Below are 17,857 nucleotides of genomic sequence, written 5' to 3' on the forward strand. Positions count from 1 at the left end.
AAACACACAGTTTCTACTGTGCCTCACAATGACTGGATTACCACAACATTTTAAATTTTTTAGTTCGGTTAATAATTACATGAAATATTGACAGTCAAGTTTCGTTAGATAGGCAATCTGCGACCGGAACCGACTACCGTGCACCGAGTTAGTGGTTTAATAATATAGATATCGAAGACCATAACTTAACGAGGAAACTTTTGCCTTACCTCACAAACATCGGCTCAGCGTAGCTAGAATATATTAAGAACAGCTGATGTCTTTATCCGACCAAGGGTTAATTTGGAACCATCAGCAAGCATATCGAGCCTCTTTCAGCAGAATTAATGTTCCTAAATGTAGTCTCGTGGTACGTATATATGCTAACGCTTGAGGCTGGTTAACTCAATCTTTTAACTGGTCGTTATCTATGTTCCCGTCTTCAGTGAAAATACGAAGATTAATAGCTGCTTTTCAGGAAAATAAGTAGAGATACATGGCCTCTGCGAATCAAGTGGAAAGTTAAGTACAGTGGCGTTCGAACAGGATGTTAGAAGTCACAGTGTGACGTGTCTATGCTGATAGCAAGACCTAGTTCCAAAAAGCCAAGTTCTTTTCTGTATGCAATTTTTTCGTATACTATTTACTGTACTACACAAGTTACTTTGTCTCTCGTGTGTGTAACATGTGTTGCCGGCCAGAGTGGCCGTGCGGTTCTAGGCGCTACAGTCTGGAGCCGCGCGACCGCTACGGCCGCAGGTTCGAGTCCTGCCTCGGGCATGGGTGTGTGATTTTCTTAGGTTAGTTAGGTTTAAGTAGTTCTAAGTTCTAGGGGACTGATGACCTGAGAAGCTAAGTCTCATAGTGCTCAGTGCCATTTGATTTTTTTTGTAACGTGTGTTATGAAGACCGCGCGAAGTTGAAATGTAGATCAATAACCATCTTTCAAAATTTTCGTGGAAACATTGAACAACAGACTTACCACTGAAGTGGATGGCCGAAGACCAAAAATCCAATTTGGTTTAAGAACGGGAACAAGCACCTTAAATGCAGTGAACTGCTTAATAGAACGAGTGAAGACACACTAAGACATCCAGTGAAAAAAATATTTTATAGTTTTATAGACCATAGCAAAGCCTTGGACACTATTTACAGAAAAACACTCATCCGAAAAAATCAGTCTGTTAACTGGTGACACACACGAAATAAAAATAATACTCTCAGACAACCTAAGATACAACCACATCCAAATACTTTCACAAGTTCTGAAATTGTCTCGAATAAAACAGTGACCCGTATATACACTCCTGGAAATTGAAATAAGAACAGCGTGAATTCATTGTCCCAGGAAGGGGAAACTTTATTGACACATTCCTGGGGTCAGATACATCACATGATCACACTGACAGAACCACAGGCACATAGACACAGGCAACAGAGCATGCACAATGTCGGCACTAGTACAGTGTATATCCACCTTTCGCAGCAATGCAGGCTGCTATTCTCCCATGGAGACGATCGTAGAGATGCTGGATGTAGTCCTGTGGAACGGCTTGCCATGCCATTTCCACCTGGCGCCTCAGTTGTACCAGCGTTCGTGCTGGACGTGCAGACCGCGTGAGACGACGCTTCATCCAGTCCCAAACATGCTCAATGGGGCACAGATCCGGAGATCAGCTGGCCAGGGTAGTTGACTTACACCTTCTAGAGCACGTTGGGTGGCACGGGATACATGAGGACGTGCATTGTCCTGTTGGAACAGCAAGTTCCCTTGCCGGTCTAGGAATGGTAGAACGATGGGTTCGATGACGGTTTGGATGTACCGTGCACTATTCAGTGTCCCCTCGACGATCACCAGAGGTGTACGGCCAGTGTAGGAGATGGCTCCCCACACCATGATGCCGGGTGTTGGCCCTGTGTGCCTCCGTCGTATGCAGTCCTGATTGTGGCGCTCACCTGCACGGCGCCAAACACGCATACGACCATCATTGGCACCAAGGCAGAAGCGACTCTCATCGCTGAAGACGACACGTCTCCATTCGTCCCTCCATTCACGCCTGTCGCGACACCACTGGAGGTGGGCTGCACAATGTTGGGGCGTGAGCAGAAGACGGCCTAACAGTGTGCGGGACCGTAGCCCAGCTTCATGGAGACGGTTGCGAATGGTCCTCGCCAATACCCCAGGAGCAACAGTGTCCCTAATTTGCTGGGAAGTGGCGGTGCAGTCCCCTACGGCACTGCGTAGGATCCTACGGTCTTGGCGTGCATCCGTGCGTCGCTGTGGTCCGGTCCCAGGTCGACGGGCATGTGGACCTTCCGCCGACGACTGGCGACAACATCGATGTACTGTGGAGACCTCACGCCCCACGTGTTGAGCAATTCGGCGGTACGTCCACCCGGCCTCCCGCATGCCCACTATACGCCCTCGCTCAAAGTCCGTCAACTGCACATACGGTTCACGTCCACGCTGTCGCGGCATGCTACCACTGTTAAAGACTGCGATGGAGCTCCGTATGTCACGGCAAACTGGCTGACACTGACGGCGGCGGTGCACAAATGCTGCGCAGCTAGCGCCATTCGACGGCCAACACCGCGGTTCCTGGTGTGTCCGCTGTGCCGTGCGTGTGATCATTGCTTATACAGCCCTCTCGCAGTGTCCGGAGCAAGTATGGTGGGTCTGACACACCGGTGTCAATGTGTTCTTTTTTCCATTTCCAGAAGTGTAGAATAAATTTCCTTTAAATTACGTCTATGGTCGCAAACCGTTTTGTTCATAGATTACCGGTTTCGGTCTATAATGACCATCTTCGGATCTGCATAAAAATATGGGAAAAACATAAATACATTTGCAAAGTGTCTACAGCTGAAAAAGAATAAATAGACCATAATGAAAAGTACTACTAACATATATATGCATTTGTGCGCTTTAAGTATGAAGAAGCATACCTGTGTTTTATAATGCATTTGTGCGCTATATATATGTCAGTAGAACTTTTCATTAAGGTCTATTTATTGTTTTTAAGCTGTAGACAATTTGTGAGTGTATATGTTTTTCCATTTTTTTGCTGCACATCTGATGAGGTCATTATAGACTGAAACAGGTAATCTGTGAACAAAAAGTTTGTGACCATAGACGTAAATTAAAGGAAATTTACATATCTAAATATCTCAGGATATCTCCGTATCCAATAAATTATCACAAACAAATAGAGTACTGCAATGAGACCCGATCAATCTGACGCTGTTCGACATCATGACAGCAGACATCGTAAGTTCGTTATGGACATCTCAGAAACACTCATAGTTTGTGCGGATGACATTGTTAGGGTCAGAAGACAAAGGGGGAACTGCAAAAGGCCTTAACAAACTCACATCTTGGATTTGGAAAATGACCGACCAAACCAAACAGCAAAACAAAACATGATTTTCAGAAGAGGTGAAAAACTTTCACCAAAAGAAACAGTGGCTCTTCAAAACAAACCAATAACGTGGTATCAGAATAGAAATATCTCCTAGTTACTACGCAAACAACACTGACATTCAAAATCCACGTGAAATAAAGAGGAACAGCAGCAATAAAATCAATTTGCAATATCCACGAGCCTCAAAGCCTTAATAAAAACGGCGTTGACATTGTTTACAATGGCCATACCACCAACAGCAACGTACGGAATCTACGTAATCTTGGAGAGGAGGAGGAGGAGATTAGTATTTAACGTCCCGTCGACAACGAGGTCATTAGAGACGGAGGGCAAGCTCGGGTGAGGGAAGGATGGAGAAGGAAAGCGGCCGTGCCCTTTCAATGGAACCATCCCGGCATTTGCCTGAAGCGATTTAGGGAAATCACGGAAAACCTAAATCAGGATGGCCGGAGACGGGATTGAACCGTCGTCCTCCCGAATGCGAGTCTAGCGTGCTAACCACTGCGCCACCTCGCTCGGTCCCATAATCTTGGAGAAACTAACATCGGAACATTAGAGATAGTCCAGTCACGCTACACTCTGAGACAATAAAAACGATGCACACGAAACAATTATCCAAATGAGGCAGAGACCTGTGATCTGATGTAAAAGTACGGAAAAACAAATGATCAAAACTTAAGAAAAATTGGACAAGAGGAGGAACTCGACAAATTGAGCAAGTCAATTGACAGAATTGTTGGATGTCCTCTTTGGGGAGACCGCGCAGATTCTGCTCAGTTGGCGCTTTAGATCGTCAGAATCCCGAGATGATTGAAGAGCTCTGTCAGTAATGCTCCAGCGTTTTCAGTTGGGGAGTAATCCGGCGACTTTTCTAGCTGGTGTAGGGTTTGGCAAGCATGAAGACAATCAGCTGAAACGCTCACCGTATGTGGCAGGGCATTACGCCGCTGAATTTTAAGTGAGCCATGCTGCGGCTCGCGTTGGTGCTGTTTGTACGTTTCTGTTCTCTCTTGGAGGCCAGACTGTATTGTTTAGTTGACATGGTTGCGGTTGTTTGTCTTCCTCTCGTGTTGACTGGCGCCACTTGGTTTCGCAAGCGTTGCCTGTCCGATAGTGGCAGCAAAGACGGTTATCGATACGTAGTAACTGTCGCTTTATCTTTGGGGCGACGTTGTTGTTCTTCCGGGTCGAGTCAGAGTGCAGTTCAATAGGAGGGGGGGGGGGGGGGGGGTACTGAGGTGGAGCCAGGTCCGCACAGTGCAAGAACACGCCAGGACCGCTGGCGGCGCGCATAGACTGCCGGGTCGAAAGCGTGTGGTCACGAGGGTGCACGGCCTAGTCGTAAACCTGAGCCAGCAAGCTTTAAGTTGAGTGCATTTGGATTCAAGTAGAGTAACCTCCACCATTGTGAGCTCTTGTGATTCTCCAGTGACTTGGCTTCGTGTTGCTGCTCGTAGTGTTGCCGAGGCGAAAAGCAGGGGGTGGAGTGCTTGGGGAAGGCGGATCTGATTAGTTTTCCTGGACTCCTAATTATTATTTATTGTGTTCTATTTGTTAAGTTCACCAGTGGTATTTTCCTTGTCTTGTGGCTGCTAACGCCCCACTTACCTACCCTGGGGGTTTGTGTATGCAATGGCAGTGTACGTTTCCTCGCCTTGCCGCTGCTGTCCAGCGAGGGTTGTAGTTTTGACAGCTTTCTTGATTGTAGGTTGGTTGGCGATTCTCCTACTCTGGTGGTAGTGATTCCTTTCTCGTTCCGGGCGCTCTAAGCACCGTATTCTGCGGGCGGAATCCAGACCGCCAGTTCCTGCTTTGGCGTATTTTTACGTCTTTGAATTTGGTTTTTGGACATGAGGTAGCCTCAGCAAGATTATCATTAGTCATCCGTTAGACTGCCACTAGTCTGAGTTACCATCTTGTGAAGTGAATGCAACTCTTGGCTGCCTATTTCATCGCTCGCGGAAGTGTTTTTTGCTGGACTTACTCAGAGATCGATTCCTGGTACACCGTCTTTGACTAGCCCTTGTGTTTGATTATTGTATTTGTTGTTTTATTGTATGTTTCTAAATTTTTTGATATAATTGCCATTCTTGGCGTTAGAGCAGGTTTAAATAATTGTGCTACCAAGTTTACCATCATTTTGTCTGACCCGTTTGGTGATCAGTTGCCTGTCTTTTTAAATTAACCCGCTATTACATTTCTGTTTTACAGTATGTTAGTTAAATTTTTTTTATAATTGCCGTTCTTGCCGTTAAAGGCCTTCAGTCATGACTGTGGTTACTTGCCTTAAAATTCTAATTGGCATCACATTGGCTTGTTTTTAAAATATTATTTGCTGTGTCTGTATTTTATGCTCATTTAATAAATTGTAACCCACTGAAAGCACTATTAATTACACAGTTGTTTATTCCTTCATTAATAACATGTGATATCTTTAATCAAAATATCCAGGGGTGTACTGCCGGTCTATAGTGTCCAACGGGCACAATATTTCGGCGATCAAACATGTCGCCATCATCAGATGTACTGACGGACTGAGCTCCTGTGAACGCGCCGGCACGGAGATCCGTACGCTATGGCTGCTCAGGGGGAACTGGGTTCGGTCTCGTCTCGCTTAAATCACGGACATCCTCTGTCCGGAGATGATGGAGGCTAAGCAGCAGTGCTGCTATTCCTCCTTTATCCTCTATGTTGTCGTATGGGTGGCCTCTCGTTCGAATGGGCCTCTGGCTACCCCGCTGAGTTTAAACTAGCGAAGTAGTTGATCGCTGGCATGTCCTCTGGGGCAGGCTTACGCCTGCCGGCGCGCCACTCCTCCTTCACCCACTTCTCTGTGACCTGGTAGATGTGTTCCCAGTCGGAAGGGGTGAAGATGGGGCGGCTGTTGAGCAGTATTAGCTCCTTCCTCGTTACCACCTCACGCAACATGCCACGCCTGTGGCGAAGGTCACACGGTTGGTGAGGCAGTGCTGGTTTTGCGTGCGCCGGCGTGAAGGGGTACGGGTTGTCCCCATGAGGATACGTCCCGTCCTTCAGCGGCGCCACAATCTTTTTCAGGAAGGGCTGCACGCTCCGCTCGTCCGGAAGCGGAAGGGGCAGTTCTTCGATGGTTTCCTCTTCTTCGGCTTGCGAAGAAGCGGTCGGCATCTCTTCCTCGGATTGTGCTTCTTCTTCCACGTCTGTCTCCGAGGGAGTAGACAGCGCAGGCGTCCCGACGTCGACTTCCATGCGCGAAGCCGCCTGCATCGTTGCAAGAGGCGAGTCGGTGGACGTCTGTGTGGCGGCGTCTACCCCCACTGGCCGCCTCACGGGAGCGGCGGGAGCAGGGACAGGCGGCGCCTTCTTGAAAAGACGCTGCTCCTCTCGCAACTCTTGCAGCTGCCGGTGTAGACTGACGATCTCCTTCTGCATGGCCGCTCTCTCTGCCGCCATCGCGGTTTTGAGGGCGGCCACGGCGTCGTCGGTGGCGGCGCTGGGCGCGGTTACGGCCGCCCCGTTGTCCCCCTTGGGCGGGGGTGGCGGAACGGCCGCCTCTTCTTCCTGTACCGCTTTCTTGGCGGTTGTTGATCTCCGCTGCTTCAGGTATTCGCAGCTACGTGCGTTTGCGGCGTGCGAGCCGCCGCAGTTAACGCACGTTAACGTGTGAAGGCTTGTCGCAGTCATATTTCCAGACACGCAACTTCTTCCCTGCACGACCTGGCGACGTGTCCCATCTTCTGGCAGCGGTAGCACTGCCTCTTGTGCTGCAGTCGGCTGCGCTTCTTCTTCTTGTTGCTGCCGCGGCCGTCTCCTGCCAGCGCGAGCAGAAGCTTTGCCACAGCAGCAAGTTTGCCTCCCTTTCCGCGTCCGGACATGGCGATGGGCTAGTTTGGCGTTCAACAACAAGAACAACGGTGCGAGCCGCAGCGAGTCGAGCAGCGGGCGTGCGTAACTGGGTTCGGTCGCGGCGGCGGCCGTTTTAAATACCCTCCGCACGCGGCGCGCTCCCTCCGCCGTCCGCGCCCCACGCCACGGTAGCGCGGTGGAACAGATTGCGACGACGTCTGAGATGACGTCGGTGTGATGGCTCTGTCCGCCGTGGTCGCCACAACTATAGGTTTGCTCGATTTACTCTTGATTAACCCAATCGCTGGTTCCCAAGCCTTGCTAAGATTATAGCCACAGTCACGGTTTATGAGGTCGTCATTGGTGCGAATTTCGATGGCCTCTGTAACAACGCTGTCCCAGTATCTCGACGTCTGTACCAGAATCCTCGTGCGGTCATACTCCATAGCGTGATTTTCCGACAAACTATGTTCAGCGACCGCCGACTTGCTCGGATACATCAGTCGAGTGTGCCTCTGGTGTTCACGGCATCGATCCTCGACGGTACGCATCGTCTGACCAATATACGACTTGCCACATTGACACGGAATCTGGTATACGCCGGCCTTCTTCAAACCGAGGTCATCTTTGGCGCTCCCCACCAGTGCACGAGTTTTAATCGGAGGACAAAACACAGTTCCGACCCGGTGTTTCTTCAGAATGCGGGCGATTTTCCCCGAGAGTGCGCCTGTGTATGGAATAAATGCAGTGCCTACCTCCTCCCTCGTGACTTCATCCATCTCAACAGGTTGTGATGCAGAGATTGGGCGGAGAGCACGTTGGATCTGCCACTCCGAGTACCCATTTTTTCGAAATACAGTTCACAGATGTTCCAATTCCTGGGGTAGACTCTCTGTGTCAGAGATAGTGCGCGCCCTATGTACTAGAGTGTTAAGTACCCCATTCCTCTGTGATGGGTGGTGGCAGCTGTCTGCGTGCAAATACAAATCAGTGTGTGTTGTCTTTCGATACACCCCATGACCAAGGGTGCCGTCAGCCCTTCTCCTGACCAAGACGTCAAGGAAAGGTAATTTACCCTCCGTTCCAGTCTCCATAGTGAATTTGATGTTGGGGTGTATGGAGTTTAGATGTGTAAGGAAGTCAAGGAGTTTATCCATACCATGTGGCCAGATGACGAGCGTGTCGTCCACGTAACGGAAAAAGCAAGTAGGTTTCCATTCGGATGACGACACGTTCGTCATCTGGCCCAACTCGCTTTGTTCATGAGACCCAGAAAATATTAGATACAGGCTCCCAGGTGGATGCCATTTTCCTTGACTTCCGGAAGGCGTTCGATACAGTTCCGCACTGTCGCCTGATAAACAGAGTAAGAGTCTACGGAATATCAGACCAGCTGTGTGGCTGGATTGAAGAGTTTTTAGCAAACAGAACACAGCATGTTGTTCTCAATGGAGAGAAGGCTACAGACGTTAAAGTAACCTCTGGCGTGCCACAGGGGAGTGTTATTGAACCATTGTTTTTCACAATATATATAAATGACCTAGTAGATAGTGTCGGAAGTTCAGTGCGGCTTTTCACGGATGATGCTGTAGTATACAGAGAAGTTGCAGCAGTAGAAAATTGCAGCGAAGTGCAGGAAGATCTGCAGCGGATAGACACTTGGTGCAGGGAGTGGCAACTGACCCTTAACATAGACAAATGTAATGTATTGCGAATACATAGAAAGAAGGATCCTTTATCGTATGATTATATGATTATATGATAGCGGAACAAATACTGCTAGCAGTTACTTTTGTAAAATATCAGGGAGTATGCGTGCGGAACGATTTGAAGTGGAATGATCATATAAAATTAATTGTTGATAAGGCGGGTGCCAGGTTGTGATTCATTGGGAGAATCCTTAGAAAATGTAGTCCATCAACAATGGAGGTGGCTTACAAAACACTCGTTCGACCTATACTTGAGTATTGCTCATCAGTGTGGGATCCGTACCAGGTCGGGTTGACGGAGGAGATAGAGAAGATCCAAAGAAGAGCGGAGCGTTTCGTCACAGGGTTATTTGGTAAGCGGGATGGCGTTACGGAGATGTTTAGCAAACTCAAGTGGCAGACTCTGCAAGAGAGGCGCTCTGCATCGCGGTGTAGCTTGCTGTCCAGGTTTCGAGAGGGTGCGTTTCTGGATAAGGTATCGAATATATTGCTTCCCCCTACTTATACCTCCCGAGGAGATCACAAATGTGTCTTTCGGGCTGTCGTTCTTCCCGCGAACCATTCGCGACTGGAACAGGAAAGAGAGGTAATGACAGTGGCACGTAAAGTGCCCTCCGCCACACACCATTCGGCGGCTTGCAGAGTGTAGATGTAAATGACTTGCTCAGTTTGTGAAGCGCTCTCTCTTGAATAAATCTTCCATTTTTCTGAAATTATAATAATTTGTTTGTCTATTTCCGTACCATTAGGGTAATTCTTTCACCGTGCGCCGTTTTTTTCGTCTTATAATGTTTATGAAACGAATACTGGGCATCAGGAAGATAGCACTTCAAGGCTGGCTTACTTCTTGTTGAATTAAACCTTCATATCACGCATCGGAATGTGGAAAGCACACGCCAAATCCTTATAGAAAAAAAAATCTATCTTGAACAACTTCTACTAATGACGCCATAATGACAGAAGAGTGGCAACAGATATACCACGAACTGTGACAAGTAGCACCACGAGACACAATACATGTTTTCCGCCACAAGTTCTGCGAAATCAAGAGATTCCACTAGCGGAATGAGGACCGCAGGTGTGAATTGTGCAATGAACACTGTGAGAGATATCGCGCGAAAAAGTGTAGAAAAAGGCGAATATCAATCATAAAACTAGGACTAGAGTACGGTACCTCGGTTTTGTATTTGTGCTTGTTTTGTATTTGCACATTGTGCACATTTTCATCAATAAATAAATGCTTACATTACACCGGCTGAATGTTAAGTAAGTGGATATAGTGTCAGGAAAAGGAACAAAAACGCAAATAAAATAATGAGAATGGGTGCTGAGTCTGTTATAAAGCAATTATTCCTCTGGATTTATATTGCACATTATTTAAGTAATGCATATTTCCCAACGAAGGTTGCACAAATGAACAATTTTATTCACAGTCTTGCAAGTTGTACGATTTCAGTTAAGTCAAAGTGCAAGAGTCAATTACTCATTCCAGGAGCGAGGCGAATTGGTTTTTATGTATGTAAGGTCATAGATGTGGAAATAGACGCAAGAGCGCACGGATTTACCTAACGAGCCAACCTTGCAAAAGGTTTGCATCTAGTTTTCGGCGTTTGCGTCAGCAAGATTTCAGAGCGATGAACAATCTGGACGATCACGAAATGTTCGTACATCAGCTCTGGAACATATCATTTTACGTAAGACCCATTCCACTTTATTCTCCGTGGATGTGGCCCGCCAGCATGTAGTAATCCAATGGGCGGCGTTGTGTATGCTACATTAAAGCCAATACTACCCTTTCCGTATGCAGTCCTTGTGGCGATTATCGGCAGTGGATTTTCCTCCCCAACAAAGATTTCGTTGCCAGTTATCGTAACAGGCCACAATCACTTTGCGGCATCTATAGCTCAGTTGAAACTTTTAGGAGAAATGACATAATAAACCTACACAACCATCGTTGTGGGTTATAGGAAGTCATCGGGGAGCCGTTGAAGCCTCACATCAATGTTTTTGTCAAAGTGTATTGGGGACCACTTTCGTGGATCATTTGTTTTGTCACAATACCTAAATGGGCACACTTATGTGGAATTTTCGTGTAGCTTGATCAGTTGATGGTGTGCAGAGCATTCAAAAGCGTTTATTTTGTGACGCTGTTCAGGTACAGCCTGGAAGATTCGACGTGGTGAGACAACCCTCGATGCAACGTGTGAGTGACTGCACTGCATACCGTGGCGGTCGCTTTGAACATCTTTTTCCACATGGAAGAAATGATTTTCCCTGTAACGTGCTACGCAGTGTGCCTGTGCTGTTATACTGCAGACTCACTGTCTATATGCGGACATGCGGTGAATATTTTTATTGTTTTCCTGTCAGAAATCACCTCCGGGACTTTGCCTCTTATTTAATATTTAGTCTGTCTATACATAATACAAACAGTATAACAACAACATCAAAACCCAGTGGGTAGTGCAATGTACAAGATGGGAGGATGAGAAGGCGGTGGGCGTAATTAAATCATCAGGATAATACTTAGACAAAGGCCATTTATTGGCGAAAGCATGTTAAAAAGGGGTCTCATAACCTGGCGTAGGGAGGCGAAGATGAGCCAGAGTGTAGACTTTGGTGAAACATATTTCGCAAAACTAACGAAAGTTGTTGTCTGCCAGTCGGGCAAGTTCGAGCGGCATACCGGCTGCGAAACTAAGTCCACAGTGCCGCAGCACAGGGAGAAGCGGGAGATCTTCACTACTACAGGGCGTGCGTCCAGCCCTGATTGGTCAGAAGTTGAGAAACCCGCCGGGGCGGCATGGAAATTTCCAGAGCGTCGCCGGCTCAGCGTCGCAGAGGCGGCGTTACCTTGTCAGCACACGAAGGAAGCTCTGATCGACATGCTTTCTGACTTGCTATTACTGGACCGTGGGACGGGAAAATTACAGGCAGCCGGAGCTGCCGGCTGAGGCTTGGCGTAACAGAAAAATAAAGTTACCTTTTGAAGGCTAATAAAACAAGGTAAAATCCCCTACTGTCTGGTTCATCCTTACAGGAGGGAGGAGATGGTTTCTATGAAATACTGGGCACAAACATCCGCTGAATTATCAGAAATTAACCGGTGAAGCCCGAAACGGCGTGGGTATTCAGTAGCGGAAGATGTTTGCTTGTTAATATACCCATACAAATAATCTACCAACATTTACATCGAAGGAGAACAAGATCATTCAATAGCAGATGACAGTTGAACTGTAATTTTTTATTCTTAAATAATAAATGTAGCATATTAGAAAGAATATGGAAGGGAAGACGTATATCGAAAACCCTTAGCAGAAATGGTCCAGGTCAGGGGATTATGGTCTACGGAATACAGGAACCCAGGGTTGGTTTTCTGGAAAGTCAAATACCTACTTAAACATTTTCTAAACAAACAATATACAAAGCGGATCTTTGTTTCGGCTGAAGATAGTCCAAATGGCTTTGAGCACTATGGGCACTATTGTGCTGCGATAAAAAAAGGCTCTGAGCACTATGGGACTCAACTGCTGTGGTCATCAGTCCCCTAGAACTTAGAACTGCTTAAACCTAACTAACCTAAGGACATCACACACATCCATGCCCGCGGTCGCTCTGTTCCAGACTGAAGCGCCTAGATCCGCTAGGCCACTCCGGCCGGCTCAGCTGAAGAGCAACAGAACAGTTACACTTATTCCAATTAAATATCTTTTCAGGAAAACTGTGCACAAGCAAACAGTATAGAAAGTGAATCTCTGTTTCGGCTGAAGAGCAGTAGAACAATTACACCGATTCGAATTAAATTTTTTTCCAGGAAGACTGTGCATAAAATATTAAGGATTCTGTCCTCATTATCACCGAAACTAGGTGGAGTATTACAAGCATTTTCTCTCGGCAGACTATAAAATCCGAAAAAGCAAGATCTGTTCTTCTTGAAGACGATTCAGTTGGTGCGCGACGACGTATCCGTCGCCCTGCAGAGTAGGTGACACGCCAGTTGCGGGTTTGGACAATAGAATGCAAAGGCGCATAATCCTGCGTAGATTCCGAATCTGCTGCTTCGTTACTGTGATGTCTCGTCTGATGCCTGGTTTGACCAAGCTCCTCACTGCGCCACTCCACCGTGTGCAGACTTCTTCATCTAGCTACTGCAACCTGCATACATTTGAAAATGCTTATTATGTCATGACGTGATAGAAGAAGAAACAGGAGTCCATAGGAAGAGATAGGAGATCCACAATTAGAATCAGAATTTAAAAGAGCTGTGGAAGACTTAAAATCAAATACGGCAGAAGGGGTAGGTAACATTCCATTCGAGCTTCTAAAATCATTGGGGGAAGTGGCCACAAAACGATTATTTACCTCGATGTGTAGAACGATGAGACTGGTGATGTATCATCAGTCTTTCGGAAAAAAAACATCATCCATAGAATTTCCAAGATAGCAAGAGCTCAATCAGCTTAAATGCTCATTCATCCAAGTTGCTGACAAGAATAATATAAAGAAGAATGGAAAAGGAAATTGAGACAGTTCTGGGTTGCTGTTGATAATGGAAACAAGACTGAAGAAAAATCAAGACACTTTCATAAGATATGTAAACCTAGAAAAAATCTTCGAAAATGCGAAATGGTGCAAGGTGTTCGAAATTCTGAGTAAAAGGTATACGGGAAAACAGGTAACATGCAATATGTACAAGAACCAAGAGGGAACAATAAGAGTGGAAGAACAAGAACGAAGTGCACTGTTTAAAAAGGGAGTAAGACAGGGATGTAGTCTTTCGCTTCTGCTGTTCATTTCTTACGTCGAAGAAGCAATGACGGAAGTAAATGAAAGGTTCAGGACTGGGATTAAACATCAAGGTGAAAAGATATCAATGTTAAGATTCGCTGGTCAAAGTGCTATATTCAATGAGAGTGGAAAAGAATTACAGGACCTGTTGAACTGGATGAACAGTCTAATATGTACAGAATATAGATTGAGAGTAAATCGAAGAAAGACGAAGGTACCAAGAAGTAACAGAAATGAAGACAGTGAGAAACTTAACATTGGTGATCACGAAGAAAATGTAGTTAAGGAATTTTTCTACGTAGGCAGTAAAATAACCCTTGAAGGACGGAGCAAGGAAGACGTATAACGCAGACTAGCACTGGCAGAAAGGGCATTCTTGGCCATGATAAATCTGCTAGTATCAGACACAGTGAGAAAGAAATTTCTGAGAATGCACGTTAAGGCACCGGGGAGTAGTAGAGGGTTAAACAGAGGAATCCAGCAAATAACTGAGGACCTAGATTGCAAATGGAAAGTTTGATACGGGAGAGGAATCAGTGGCGAGCCGCATCAAACCAGTCAAAGTCAGAAGACTGATAACTCAAAACTTTGCCAAGCCATGGTCTCTCTTCAGTTTTTATCGTCGCTCTTCCCTTCATCATCAAACTGACGATTCGTTCGTGCTTTAAGATGTCTACTGTCAATCTAACCCTTTATTTCGTTGTGCCAAATAATACTTCTTCCTCCAGTTTCATCCGTTACCTCCTATTTAGCTATTCGAATCTACTATTATGTGATATGTCGCAAAGCTTTGGGACTATCTATATCTCTTCTACGTATACAAATTCATTTAATGACTCTTAAACCAAGTATTACTAATAATTAAACTCTATGCAAAATTCTGTCCGACGGTTTCCACACTGCCCGTTCTCTTAGTATTTTTCCTTTCTGTCCTTTCCCTTCTGTCGAATTCCGTTACCCCATCACAATTAAATTTTCATGTCTCTTAATTATATGATTAAATACTTTTACCTCATCATACATTATTTCAATTAGTTCATCATCTGCGGTGCTAGACACTTTACAAACTTATGCTACTCATAGTGGGTATTAGATTTGTATCTATCTTGTCACGATAATGTGTTCACTATCCCGTCCATAGAATCTTATTCGCATTACTATTTTCGTATTCATTGTCAGAGCTACTCTTCTATAATCCCACTGATTGATGATAGGTAACGCAGAGCTCTGAAGCATAATCACGTAGTATTTAGTGTTCGAGTTATCTGTCAGGAGATAAGGACCTACTACATTCGTCGATGTTATATTGTGCCAGATCAGATCTAAGATTCTCCACTTTACCAACACCTCTGAGAATTCCATACAATAATGTACATCCTAAGGAAACAGTCCAAAGCCAGAATACAAATTTTTGCTCTAAATGCTTAACAGACGGTGTTTTTATGGTTTCTGTGACATAATTCCCGGGAACGGCTGGCATTGTTGGCAGATTCTGACACTGTACGAATACGTGGTGTTTCCAAGAGAGCTCGCTTCTCACTACTTTACAATGGCAGTCTCTTCACCAGCACTGAGTTTGAACAATTGACTGCTACATTTCCTACCTTTTTGCTCGCTCTCGAAAAATCCGTAGTGGAGGGTGTACATTACCTGGAACAAGAACAATAATAAGTAATTAAGTTTAATTCTATGTGATACGTAATTTTAGAATGTAATTCTTCATGAGATAAATGGATAACAAGTTGTCACGAACCGTGTAGTTAACTGTACATTACAAAAACCCATAGAGCTTGGAATGCAAAAGCTATAACACATAAAGTAGATTATTGAAGACATTGTGCGTGGTAGGTTTGATGAGTTGAAGTAAGACACTGCATAAGTAATTTTATACGGATCGTACATAGATGAAATTATGAAATATTGTATAAAATCGCTAAAGTTAATTATAAAATGAGCTTAAACAACAATTTTAAGAGTTAGTTTGAAGACACTGTTCAGTGAAGTGGACGAAGTTGTACACCGAGGTTTTTTAATAAATATGTGTACGATGTCTGTCCTTTTGGACATGTCTGGAAGAACAGACACCATTTTGATCCAGCAGCCACTTTGAATTAAGACACGAAAGAATTGCAGACATTCGCTTCGAGTAGGAATTGACTGAAGCCAATGTTGAAAGTTTAAAAAAAATTGTGGGGGACTGTGATTCGATCCTACATATCCTGTTTACCTTTTTTTTGCATTTTGTTCCTTGTTGTTCATTGTGTTTGGTCGTAGCGGACGTCACATGGCATCCGTTGAAGTTCGTTGTTTATCCGTTCACAAAGTTTTTTTATTACAGAGAGTAGCCATCTCTATGACGAGCACGCTGCGCCTACGTGCCGTTTACTAGGCGGATACGCTGACCACTGCGCCACCTGCTCATAGTTTCCATCGCGACTGCGTGGACTACACTGGTACGCCTTCGGTCAGTAGTGCTCCTTACCTATTAATCTCATTACTCGCTACATTTCGCCGATTCCCGTAAAAGTTCGAGCCTGTTGTGCATCTGCACTCAACAGAACATTGACCAACATCACTTTTTACTTATATGTATGTGGTGTCTCTGGAGATATAATTAAGGCGAGGACGGCCAATTGTATCTTCAGTGCAGAAGCACACAATGTTCGAACTCTTACGGGAATCGGTGAAACGCCGCGAAAAACGAGCGTAATGGCCAAAAGGAACTAGATTAGTACTAGTTGAGAATTTGGACCTGAAGGGAGGTGCGCTAGGGCAGACAATAGAGAGGTGTCCAGATGGTACAGCAGACAGCGCATCTGCCTCGTAAAAGGGAGACCCACGTCGAATCCCGGTCCAGCAGAAATTTTTAGCTTTCCCCATTGAATTAAACCAATGCCCACTCGCAGCCAAGGTCTGTAATTCCTCTGTGTCTTTTTCAATAACGTCTTAAATTCCGCGAAATTATCTACAAGACATTTAACATTGTCTGGCTGTTTGTTGAATAATCTGACTCCTTTCTGTAATAAAATTATCCCCTTTAAGTCTTGGTATTTATTATGTTTGGTACTAGTTCATGCTTGTCTGTAATTTTTTTTGAGAAAAGGTAAATATCTCGTAGGTCATTAATGAATGAAAATATTTGGAATAAATTAGTTATTTTAATTTTTCAAAGCCTTATAACAATAATCAAGAGCAGTGCAAATACAGCTGAACAAAGATACTTCATTAACTTTAGGTTGTGGGTATTACGATTAACGTTGTGAATAATGTAATCCCAAAAACTTTACACTTTCTACCTTACATTTATTTACTTTATTTAGATCTAGTTGAATTTTGTGAGATTTACTGAATTGTTTGTATTGAATCTTGCGAAAATTTAGTGGTAATCCATTTGCCCTGAACCACCTGTTCATGTTCTCAAATATTTCATAAGCCGCCTTTTCAGAAATAAGGCTGGTTCTACACTTTTTTTTTATTCGTCTGCTCACATCAAAGATTAAATTACCATCGTATGACAATGAAAGTGGAATATGGTAAGTAAAAACAAAGATCCAAACTAGGACCCTGTAGTACATCATTGTTGCTGTCTTCAGGTTCCGAGTGACTATTGCTCTGTGATCGACATGAAAATAATACTCTACCCTTCCTATCTTGTAGATAATCTGCTGTGTCTCCTGGTACATAACATTTTAACAACAGTGTTGTGTAAAAACATCATGATTTATACAAGCCTTAGCCATGTCACAAAATATTTTCAGTGATATATTGATTCTAGTATATCATCTCTCAAGATAAATATAGCGTTGCCAATTGACAAACTTTTAGAAGTCCAGATTACTTTTTTGTTGTGTGGTTCTTAAGTCTCTTGTACATAATATTCTCGAATTTATTTGCAAATACAGGCAAAAGTGACACCAATTATATACAAATGTGTATCTCCTATTGCATGGCGTGGCTTGACGAAACTGTATTTAAGTTTGCCTAGAAAAATTCCACTATGAAAATTTTTATTACATTTAACTAAACAACGTTTTGTCATTTTATTACTAATTTTGCCACAATCTCTTCAACAATTATTTTCAAGGGAGGTGATAACACTGAGAACTTCTTTTGGAGTGTAGGATGTAACTAACT

At 44.6% G+C, this 17,857-nt stretch overlaps 1 protein-coding gene across 2 annotated transcripts in view; it reads right to left on the reverse strand.

Annotated features, from left to right (window-relative positions):
* The window catches only part of LOC126365777 (glutamyl aminopeptidase-like), a 790,794-nt gene that overhangs the window by 322,627 nt on the left and 450,310 nt on the right, over nt 1-17,857 (reverse strand). The window lies entirely within an intron of this gene.

Source organism: Schistocerca gregaria, chromosome 4 (assembly GCF_023897955.1).
Source record: "Schistocerca gregaria isolate iqSchGreg1 chromosome 4, iqSchGreg1.2, whole genome shotgun sequence".
Classification (NCBI taxonomy): domain Eukaryota; kingdom Metazoa; phylum Arthropoda; class Insecta; order Orthoptera; family Acrididae; genus Schistocerca; species Schistocerca gregaria.